The sequence below is a fragment of the Caretta caretta genome, chromosome 8 (assembly GCF_965140235.1).
Source record: "Caretta caretta isolate rCarCar2 chromosome 8, rCarCar1.hap1, whole genome shotgun sequence".
NCBI classification, from domain to species: domain Eukaryota; kingdom Metazoa; phylum Chordata; order Testudines; family Cheloniidae; genus Caretta; species Caretta caretta.
This window is the reverse complement of record NC_134213.1, coordinates 51,795,054-51,807,610: the sequence shown is the minus strand read 5'-3', so window position 1 is coordinate 51,807,610 and position 12,557 is coordinate 51,795,054. Positions and strand designations below refer to the sequence as shown.

The window sequence follows — 12,557 nt, the reverse complement described above, 5'->3', positions numbered from 1 at the left end:
ATTCGCCCATAGACTCATCATCGAAAGCTACAAAATGCTTAGAGGTTTATTAAAGACTTCATTATATACCGACAGTAAAATACAGCCCTCTAAACATCCAACCTATACAATTTAGCATCCTTCGCCAAACAAACAGATTTAGGAAAGAAAATAGGTTAGTCATCAGATTATTAATATGAATCTCAAAACCATTTTGACATGAATTTGGGGTGAGGATACTAATACTGCTTACTTTTATCAAATGTAGTGAAAGAAGGCTCAACTAAAGCCAGCAGAACTTTGCTATCAAAGAAAGTGTTTCTACATCAAGGAATCATGCACACTCCAATATACAAATAAATGCATTACCAGGACCGAGGAAGAGGAAAATGCTCAGGGGTGGGAGAGTTGGACAAAAACTGGTGATTAGAAATGGGCTTTAAGTGATTTAAACAAAAGGTCCATCAATCTATGGTAGAGGGAGACCCTGCAGCAAAGCAATTACATCGAATGTTGTGGTGTAAGGTATATGCATCCACCTCAGCCCTTAACACGGTTCAGGAAAAGTGACTACTCCAGGAGCTAAACCATTGTCAAGCCAGTTACTGCTGGTTAGTTTCCTCCTCTGGATTTTCTGTTTGTGAGACTGAGCAACAGAACGTTATGCCTTAAACTATTTAATTCCTCTCATACTGACTGTCCTTCTGATGTCTTTTATGCTGCTTTAGCATTTGTTTCCCAAATGCACCATTTCTCCCTCCAAAGGCATGCCAGAGGAAGACTGCCTGAGGCCCCTCTTATCTTCTTGTAGGAAGTTTGGATCTGAGGAAGAGAAAGTTTGAGGTCTTTAAAAAAAAAATAAAAAAAATAAAAATGATTTTCTATGAAAAAGAGTAGAATGGTTTAAATACATGTGTAAAAGGGGAGGAGGGGCGTGCTTGCACTTGCATGCCCACTCTGAATATTTCCTCAGGCCTACCTGCTGCTGGGCTAAATCCTGTAATAGAAAGTGCGTAATACTGTAGCTCACGAAAGCTTATGCTCAAATAAATTGGTTAGTCTCTAAGGTGCCACAAGTACTCCTTTTCTTTTTGCACATACAGACTAACACGGCTGTTACTCTGAAACCTTCAAGCATGCTAAGTTTCAGGTTTACAGCCTCCTGATGTAAAAAAAATGTATTTTAAAACATATCCTGACACTGTAACTCTAGCTGAGATAGGCTGTTAAATCTCTCCAGAGATTCAAAAGTTAGACTTTAAAACATATAATAAACTTCAGTTTGTTAGCTCTCCTTACTGGCCATGTTTTTTTCATCAAAGATTTGTTCTTTCAAAGATGGACGAGAAAAATCTAGTATTTCTCTAAAGTAGCGTAAGTGTGCCAGTCATACACAATACATTATGTGTTTCAGTCATCTATAAGTACCTGCTGAATCTTGCTGTGGAAACATCTGTAAAATGAGAAAGGACTCCCCATTGCACGTATATTTAATGACTCAAAAGTGTTTCATCACCAAAAATACATTATAGATATACAGGTTCTTTTCTGTACATATCGAAGTGAACTGGTACTTACAAAACTTGAAATTATTTACCTTAAGACGGGAGAGTGGGTAGGGGGGGAATCCATGCTGTGTATGCTCTTATATGATGCCAATCACCATCATATCTGAGTGTCTTCCACAATTAAACAAGACTACGACCTGTCAAGCAATGTTTCCTCTCCATTTCTCACCACAGGTGGAAAGAATGCATGATTTTAGAAAAATTTAATGACTAAACGAATATGCTATGTGTTATTGTGTAGGAAAGCTAGAGTCAGAGAAATGCAGTTTACAATTGCGCCAGAAAGCAGCAAAATCCACAGAAGGGTTCTTAGGCTATGTCTACACTGCACACCTTACAACAGTGCAGCTGTGCCACTGCAGCCACACAGTTGTAAGGTGCACTGTGTGGCTGCTCTTTATTGCCGGGAGAGCGCTCTCCGGGCGACAAAATAAAGCCACGTGAAACAAAGGGCGGTAGCTTCGTCGCCGGGAGCACAGCTCCTGCTGACAAAGCACTGTCCACACCTCTGAGCAACAAAAGTTTTAGCAATGAAAGTGTCAGTGTAAACATAGCCTTAGTCCCTGCATGAGTTAGTTTCACAGTTGTAGGCCAGTCCCTCAGAAAGAACCATCTATTGCACACGCAAGCTACATGGTTGCAATAGTTTGCTCCATTATTCCTGAGGAGTGATGCAAAGCCAGACAACCAAGCATCCATGATCAGCACTGTCTCCCAGATGTTAGTTGTGTAAATTAGAATTGATATATTACAGTAAAATAAAAAACAGATATGCCAATAATGAAATATTTTTAAAAGCCCAAACACACGATATCGATAATTAAATACTTCGATAAGCAATGAATCACGGCAGCTTCCATTCTGATCCAGTATGATGGTTATGAACAAGTCAAAAGACAAATGAGATTAGCTAGGGGGAAAAAATTGACTTCCGTTATCTCATTAGCCATCATTCTGTCCACACACCCACTTGTTCGTTCAGTCACAACTGACTGACAGCAGTAACCAACAGCTCCCAAGGTACGCATCTCTAGCAAAGAACTGAAGCAAAACAAGAAGCCATACCATTTACAGGGAAGGCTCCTGTTGCAACGTTAAACAACCAGATGACCAAATATTACTGGGATAGGTGGGAAAATATACTCATCTGTCATCTCCAAATGAAACTCTGCACAATGACCAGCCCTCAATGTGGACAGTAGCACCACCATGACCAAACTTACTGACATTTTCTGGAAGCTAGTTAGCACTGGGAAAGGAAGTTTAAAAAAAACTCCACTGTCCATAGTGCATTGTATTTTCTGAGCTTTTAAGTCTATCAGTTTTTATACATCTCCATTAGGCAAGAAGCCTCCCACTCACACCCCTCAATAGCCTTGTCTGCACTAGCCTTTTACCCACTGTGCTTGCAACACAGGCATTTTCCCCCCGACCATGTTGTCTAAACCTGCTCAGAATAGGATTGGGTGACGATAGTAAAAATATCTTCATCCTCTTTCACCTTGTCCATATTAGCATTTCCCCTATTGCCACCCCCACGGAAGCTACACAGATGCTGACCAACAAGGCTGAAAATTCCATGTAAACACACCCACAGCACAGTGTGACGTTGCACCCCATAATTCTTTATGGAAATATGCTTATGAATGTATATAGACATATGACATAACAGGAATATGTTTTAAGCTACATACGCTGTGTAACATATCTCTGTAAAGGTTATGATCTACTTAATATATTCATCCTATTTGTATGCATGTATCATTTTGGTATTCGAAGTTTGAGTATTCGCTATGTACTTGTTTAATTAAGTAGCCTCAGTGAAGCAGTTGGTTAGCTTCCTGAGAAAAGACTATTCTCAGTAAGTGCCCAATCAAGAAACACTTAAGCCAACAATGAATTTGGAGATGCCAATCCACATCTCAGCTTTCCCACAAATGTGGCCTGGCTGGTAAGGAACTCAGTCATGCATGGACATGTGACTTGCCCATATGACTCCAAAACTCCATCTTGGAGCTGAATTCTGGATAGGAGAGAGGAGGGGGTCTCCACCCACAAGAGAAAGTCTATTTAAGCCCCTGGGAGACCCCTCCATTTTGTCTTCAGCTGGCTCAAGAGATATCCTTTGGGGGTGGAGAGGCTACCTGAAAGAAACTGGAACAAAGGACAGTAACCACGGGGGTGGGGGTGGGGGGGTGAGCGATTGCTGGACCTAGCCTAGAAGGAGATTAGTCTGCAAAAGAAGCTTACTGGAACATCTCTGAGGGTGAGATTTCATCCATTATCATTTTCTTACTGTATTAGGCATAGACTTGCGTGTTTTATTTTATTTTGTTTGGTAATTTACTTTGTTCTGTCTGTTATTACTTCGAACCACTTAAATCCTACTTTTTGTATTTAATAAAATCACTTTTTACTTATTAATTAACCCAGAGTATATATTAATACCGGGGGGGAGGGAGGAACAGCTGTGCATCTCTCTCTATCAGTGTCATAGAGGATGAACAATTTATGAGTTTACCCTGTATAAGCTTTATACAGGGTAAAACAGATTTATTTGGGGTTTGGACCCCATTGGGAGTGGGCATCTGAGTGCTGGAGACAGGAATACTTCTTAAGCTGTTTTCAGTTAAGCCTACAGTCTGTGGGACGTTGTTCAGACCTGGGTCTGTTTGAAACAGGCAAGTGTGTCTGACACAACCAGGCAGGGCACTGAAGTCCCAAGCAAGCAGGGAAAGCAGGGGCAGTAGTAGTCTTGCCACATCAGTTGGCAGTCCCAAGGGGTTTTCTGTGATCCAACCCGTCACACACAGAATCAATACTAAGTGTATTTACTTCCTTATTTGTGCTCCAGTATCTTTGATGTAAACAAAGAGTATGTATTAGCTAACTGAAGCTGAAAAATCAGCCAAGGGAGCTCGTGTGTACACACACACACACAAAAAAGATGCGAGTCACACAAGGAGTAACTAATTTAAAAATAACAATGAAGCTACTTTGGCATTTCCCTCATCAGATTAAATTTTACATTAGGCAAATTCTGAGCCTACTGCTGTGACAGATAAGGAAGAAACAATTCCAGATTGTGTTTTGGCTAAAGTGTCATGGACCTCCAATATGAATATACCTTTATGCTTTCTTACTCCTTTGTCACAGACATACAGAAAAATGTCACTGCAATCATGAGGGCAGAGAAAGAAAGGAAGGGGAAGACAAAAACAAGCCTCAAAGTAGGAGAGGTATAGGTTTCACAGGTTCTCTATTAAAGGCATTACACAAAAATCAATATCTCTTGCCACCCCTCCTTTATTTCCTCATCCCAGTAACATGACCTGGGTGAGAGTTATCAAAAGCTATACCCCTGTTTTATAGCAGGAGTCAGTCAATATCCATGATTCCAGTAGCTAAAGCTACGGAACTACTGGCAATTACATTATATTGACTAGTTGGGTTACTATAGAGTGATTTGATCCTATCCTCTGAATGAGGGATGCTAACTGCTCACATACAGACCAGCAGATGCAATCAGATAAATGTGTATTTTTATTTTAAGTGCCCTCCACTTTTATGTTTGTGCCATTCTGGGCTTATTAACACCACTACCTAGCTAACGTAAGCTTTGTCATTTTGGGGCTACAGTAGTGAAAACCTGCACATCAGTGTTCTGTTCATAGCAACCATTGATTGACAAGTTAATCTATAATCTCTCTAATATATTCCATCATATCCACCCAAGTCTTTTTCAAGCAGCTGAACATACTTCACAAGATAGCACGATGCCTTCTAAATTTTCGTAGGTCTGTTTCTTAGAGCAAGTGTTTGTAACAAATTTAAGTCTTGAGGACAGATCAGGAGAGGGCATTTGAAGTACCATTTAACTCATCAACAATCCCTTTAGCATGGTGCTGCAGGGCTGTAACGGTTACATCTGGCTTCCATGGAAAAATTGACCAAAGTTGATATCTTGGCTTGTGCATGAATTCCAGGCTATTTTTCAAACCTGAAATATTTTACTGTTAGAGGATTATGATTTAACTACTTCACCAAGGCACTGTCTAACTCTATACAGTGATGTTATATTTCACAAAGTGTAGTTAGTTTGCCTTAAAGGGTATTCCTACCCTGTAGTTAAAGACCCACAACTGGCTCACGCCAGCTGACTTGAGCTCACTGGGCTTGGGCTAAGGAGCTCTTTATCTGCTGTGTAGCCGCTCGGGCTGCAGCCTGAACTCCGAGACTCTCTCACTTTGCAGGGTCTAAGAGCCTGGGCTGCAGCCTGAGCGGCTACACCACAATTAAACAGCCCCTTAGCCCAAGCCCCGCAAGCGTGAGTCAGCTGACATAGGCCAGCTGTGGGAGTCTAACTGCAGTGCAGACGCCCCCTAAGTGCCTTGTGTTCACACACAACGTAACACAATTTATTTGGTCACAAGCCCTCCTTGGAATACGAGTAACTCCACGTCAGAGAGTTTGCTCACTGTAAGTGTGTAACTACTGTACTAAGGGCAGTCCTTCAATTAATATCCCACACTGCACTGCTTCACACCTTGACTGACCCGATCTCTTTGTGCCCTCCACTGCTCCAGGGTCACCTTGACTGCATGTAATCTCCATTTAAATGCTGGTGGGTAGCCAGGGATGCCCCTCTTTAGTACCAGCCAGGAGTAAATTCACATATCCAGTACAGCAGCCATAGCCACCCCCCATGCTTCCAGGTGGGCCCTTGCAGAGGTCCTGGACTCATTTCCCTCTTTGGAGACATGTATGTCCAGTCCCACTGGATAAGAATCACCAAAATGCAGACATCCACAGGGCACTGTCAGATAAAATGAAAGCGGGGGGAAGGGGGGGGGCACTTCTGGAGCCAGTCCCAGTGCCTGGGCAAAGCAAAGGAGCTCTGGCAGAAGATTCTGAAGACAAGGGGCCATAACAGGACCTCCAGTAATGCTCCTACTATATGCCCATGCCGTGAGGAACCAGACCATATTTTTGTGAGTTATGCCAGCACAGAACTCAAAATGGATGTGGTGGATAGTGCCACAGGGAACACAGCAAGTACCCAGTAAACCACTGACTGGTCCCTTGACCCCAAGTATGCAATGGGGTCCAGCCAAGAGGGGAATTATCAGGGCAGCCAAGACCCATATGACTCAGCAGCTGTGAACAATACATGAGGACAGCCATACTGAAACCACTGTGGAGGAGATCTGTACCAGCACCATGCCTGAAACTGCCGCAGAGGGGAGATGTGCTTACTAACATGGCAGAAATCTCACTATACTCTTAGGCTCTGGAAAACATACAGAGGCAGCTGGCCAGCAGCAGGCAACTTGCAAACATAGTGACCAATCACTTGGATTACAGAGATTATTTAAAACTAGACACAACAGTAGCATAAATCCTAAGGAGCGATCCATCACTAAGAACTAAGCACATGAATAAACATCCAACCAGTAAGTTTCCTCATCCTTGATCTCTGGAATGTCCATATCAGCATTTGCCTCTAAGTGTTTCTGATCCACACAGAATGGAAGCCTTTTTTGATTATTGGAAAATAAGTTGTCCCTCACTGCATGAGTAAGTATTAACTACACGTACAAGAAAAGCTCAAGGAATGTAGCTCTTCCACATTGCTTGAAGACTTCCCTTGCCTTTAAAATGACAGAGGTACACCATATTAAGGATAGAGCCTGTTAGTGTTTTTACTGTTCACAAATCTATGATTTCTCAAGACAGCAGCTCAATTTGAAGAAAAAACCTTACCAATGGACTTTTATTAGAAGACTGAGCAGTGATGAACCTGATGGCTTAAATATTTATCCCCAAAGTCTACAGTTCCCCCACACCTTTTTATTTTTAAGGGATTACCTTCTCTTGGTCTACCAACCACATGGAGGTACTTAACTTTGTATCTAAGATCATCTATCCTACAGTGCAAAAGAGTTTTATTATATCTAATTAGGTGCGATAAAGGACCCATGACAATTACATATGGTCTCTGCATAACCTATTCTTAATTCTACCTTGCAAAGTTGGATGGTAAAGTTTCCCCCTTTCTATAACCTAGTTTTATGATTCCCCTACCATGTTAAATCTCTCAGGTCCTCTGCAGTTACATCAATCATATCCTTCAAGGCCAGTAAAATCAGAATCTCAATTCATGTCAAACATCGCTGTAAAAGAAAACTGAATTACCCTTCTAGGGCAAGTAGGTGTGAGATTAGAGAGAGAAAGTTCTCTTTAAAATGAGATAGGATACCAAAGTTAGAAACCTTACAACAATCCTTCCATGGTATCTGAGGCAAGTCTTACCAAAAATGTTTAAATGAAGAAAAAAAAAAAACACCAAGTACAATAAAATAGAAACCAAATGCATCTCTAATAGGCTGTTTACAAAAGATATTACCACCACCAGCTTCACTGTATAGGTTTAAACCAGGCATTTCCTCTAACATAATTCGTTACAATTTCACAGGGTTTTTCCTTATAACCTCACCAAATATGTTGATATGTAGGCTAATGTGCTTTTTAAGACCTCTTACCCAACTCAACCCAGTTTCACCTAATGTATGGAAAGAAGAATTTATATATTGGTAAGAAAATATTAATGTATTCAGGAGACTCCCCTGTTTAGGAGACATTAGAGCTAACACTAAATTGTAATGAGATTACAAGAGCCAGATGTAATCAAATGTATCAAGGTCTATTTGGATGTGTATATTTATATGCTTACTAGTAAGGACAACCAGAATTTCTTTATCTAGGTGAACAATGAAATCATTGTTCACTGTTAAACACTAATCATTTTCTGAATATAAATATCAAATACTTGCCAAATGAAGGCTCAATAAGCCCAAAACATAAAAAGATATTAAAGTAAAGCCTTTATTTTAAAAAATAATGAATCAACCTCAAAAGGATATCTTGTGTAAGACATCACTATCAGAGCTTAAGCTTGAAACATGGGAGAGATTCTACAACCGAATTTAAGCTTTCACATTAAACACCTGACATTTCTACATCTGAAATAATTGAAGTGCATTTGTCCACAAAGCCAGTCTGTTGTAATATTCTGTAAGGTACTGTGTCTTACACAAATCCAAAGGTGAGGAGCAGTTTATGTTTGGACACAGAATATTTTGGGTACCATCCTCTTTGGTCCCCCAAAATGTATTCAAGCTCCTCCATGTTTTCAGTTTTGATAGCAACCACATTACTTTTGAGAGTAGAGCAGAACCTCAGTGTGACAGGTTCAGTCACGGAGACCCCCTTGGGACTGTCACCTGATGTGCTGAAATTACCTCTGAGCCTGTTTTCCCTGCCAGTTTAGGATTCCAGAACCCTGCCTTGTTGAGCCAGACACACCAGTCTGCTCCAACACAGACTCAGGGTCTGGGCCACATCCCTAAAACTGCAGACTAACCAAAAACAGCTCAGCAGGTTACCTCTCCAGCACTCAGACACCCAGTTCTCAATGGGATGCAAACCCCAAATAAATCCGTTTTACTCTGTATAAACGTCGCTTTTAACCATCTTAATTTAAATTAAACAAGCACAGAAACACTTTTTTTTTAAACTTTCCCTTTATTTTGTTAGTAGTTTATGTTTAGCACAGTAATATACTGTATTTGCCTTTTTTTGGGTCTCTGCTGCTGCTGCCGCCTGATTGTGTACTTCTGGTTCCAAATTAGGTGTGTGCTTGATCAGTCAGTTTGTAACACTGAGGTTCTACTGTACATAAGAAACGCAGACATCATTTTTGACCCATTCTACTACTTGAAGGTCACTTTATTGCTCTAATCAGATCAGAGCGCAACTCTGTTCCATCACTCATGCTGTCTCTATCACACTGGCACTGGTCAATCAATGCACTGGTATTTTCTAGGACAGATCAATGATGACAGATGGAAAAAAATCTGTAGACTTCAGCTTATGCATAACATTGTTTGACTACTTTTATGCACTTCAATTTTTTAAAAACCCATTTCTCCAATATTAGAGTTAAAGGAAGTCACTTAAAGTTTTGTGTTATATTCTAAATTTCTTTGAAAACGTCAACAGCTCTTACTCTGGTTCCACATATCTAAGTGGCCTTCTGATTTCCTATGCAGTGGACTAAGTCTAGAGGCATAGATTTAAGAATTTAATATTAAATTTTACTAAGTAGCACTCTCAGATCTGGAACTCTCTCCCTTAGTTGGTGTAAGGCTGGTGCTATTTCTGTTTTAAAGGTTAGGCTTTGAAATGGGATTGTCGTTGTGTTTATTTTACAAATGACTTTAGAGTGAGCTTTGTGAAAGACCACGTATAAAGCAGAGATTTCACTTCATTGGGTAGTTGGAATAGTATGCTACATTTCAAACTCAGGGACTTGTGCTTCTGTATGTGGCTATGACCCTAGGCAGCCCTGTATTCACACCCTACACATTATTGCAATGATATTGGTACAAAATATGCCTTATGAGGTGTCATATGAAAATCAACATCACATTGGTCAATAATATCGTGAAATGTATGCGATACTGCAGTATGTGGAATTATGCATACTCACTGATATTAGGCTTTAAAGTCTGTCATTAAAAGGTGTTTTAACATGGCATGTCAGTGGGAGCTGATAAACTGATTTTCTCCAGACTAAGGGAAGAAGTCACGACCTCAAACCAAGTGTGGCCAAATTCAACGGGCTATTTGTATCGGAGGTTGCAGGAAGAAATCATTTGCATTGTACACATCACCTGTTGGGGGAGAGAGACAACATGGAGTCTTCACCAGACAGCATGGCATCCATAACCAACAAGGAAAAGAAACTTTATCTGGGGATACATTTCAAAGGTTTACTGGATAATAAAGAGAGGGGAGTGAACCCCTAAGTTATCCTTCATTGAGGAGACAAGGAAGACCAGCGCCTTGGACTCTGTGGGGATCCGGGCCCAGAACTAACCAGCTATTGCTGGAAAAGGAAGATTTGTGAGGAGCTGTGCTTTGCAGAAAGACATCTCTGAGGAGCTTGGGGACCAGAGTTCACTGATTGTTATATACTTGGCAAGGTAAAGGCTGGTAGCATCTTGAGAAGTTTGCTGGTGAGGAAGACAGATAGCTGTGGCAGGAAGTTGACACTCAATCTAATCTCCAGCAAAGCTCACTCCTTTGGAGGCACAGAGCTAACACAGGTTTCAGAGTAACAGCAGTGTTAGTCTGTATTCGCAAAAAGAAAAGGAGTACTTGTGGCACCTTAGAGACTAACCAATTTATTTGAGCATGAGCTTTCGTGAGCTACAGCTCACTTCATCGGATGCTAACACAATCGCTCACAGCTTTGGGTACCCCAGAAGCATGTTACAGTGGCCTTGAATCTTAATGAAAGAAGATGTTATAGTCTGAAGTCATCTTTCTATTGAGGTTCCACAAGCATCTCAAATTCAGCAAGCTTTACCAAAAAGCAAGGACACCCACTACACATACACTTTTTGAAGGGAAAAAAGAAAAAAAAAAAAGAGAAAAAAAACCAACACCCAGCCCAATGACCTGGCGTTTTCCATGCATTTGTACTCTAATAAGCACTGAACTGCCTTTTTCAGGGCGTTTTTGCTATTAACCTTCCTGAACGCATTCAGCCTCAGAAGAAAACAGAATCGAATCCACTAGGTAATGCTACTAAATATAAGTAATGAGTCAAATCACTCACTGCACTTCCCAGGACTTTTCATCACAGTAAAGAAATGCTTCAGGGACTAGATCTACACAATCTGATATTTTCTAATGGGGTCAGAAGACAACGGAACATTTTTAATTTTCATTTATAACCCTTTAAAAACATCAGGTGTTTTTTCCAGTACATTTCACCAGGCAGTTATTTCAGTCCTCCAGCTGTGAAAAAGAGGTCATTTAGATACAATTCTTTGCAACAGCCATTCCAATTAAATAACTATTTATCACCCAACTGACCAGGAAACAACATTTTAAAGAGTGGAAATTTCAAAGATTGTTCCATCAGGTCTCTGGCATGAGCGATCAGAAGAAGGGGATGGAGGGAAGTGTAAAGAGCAGGGGATATCTGTGTCCCTGCTGTGGTTCTCTAGTAAACAACTAGTCTCTGTTATGGGTTCAGCCATGAGGCAATCTGACTGTGCTGTGCATTGTTCAGCAAGGAGGTTTAATTAGCACAACAGGAAACAGCAGAGCATGCCCAGCCTGTGGAAAGATGGTCTACAGTGGAAAAGACAGCTTCTCAAGTCCATTTTGTCTAACTTAAACAGAGTGACAGAGAAAGAGTTCAATACATCCAGCTAAGCTTGAAAGAGAAATATCAAGGCTGGGAAAGTGACAAAGAGCCAGCAGGAGTCGCATCCCACAATGCAAAGGGCTGTAGGGGGCTGCTTTCGAAACCAAGGGAAAAAAGCCTTTTGAGAGAGACAAAATCTGATCCACAAGTAAACACAACCATAGGAATTGAATGACGCATTAATACTTTGAGCATTTCCTCACTGACTTCAGTAAATTTCTTATGGTATCGGGGTATAAAGCAGAAAGGTTTGTCCAATTATACAAAACATGTTATGCACACACACAAGAGTATGTTCACTTACTCTAAAATTTCCCACTGATGATGTTCACCAAACAGTCTTAAAAGGCACAAATGAAACATTAAAAATCACCTTTAAAACATCTAATCATTTTGTATCATCATCATCAGTAATAAGACTGCCAAGTGAGAGCGCACAGATTAGTAGCGCATTCCCATACACTGATTTCCAAAGATGCCCTATATTTAGGGGACTGTGGTCACATCTCTTTTTCCACTTTCTGAAACCTAATTGAAGCTCAGTGTTTGGTCTCTGGTTTTAGCAAAACTTGCAAGATACGCCAATTATCTGTAACTGCAGAAGATGCCATTAAAGTTACTGTCACACTAGTTTAATGGCAATGCATTTTAGAGTATTTACTACAAGAATGGAAGTGGGAACTAGAGTTGCCAGGTGTCAAATTTTCAACCGGGAAGTCCTATCAAAA

The 12,557-nt window shown here is 40.7% G+C and overlaps 1 protein-coding gene across 3 annotated transcripts in view; it reads right to left on the bottom strand.

The window, feature by feature from the left end:
- RASAL2 (RAS protein activator like 2) overlaps positions 1–12,557 on the bottom strand; it is a 295,807-nt gene that overhangs the window by 243,370 nt on the left and 39,880 nt on the right. The gene's annotated exons all lie outside the window — the stretch shown is intronic.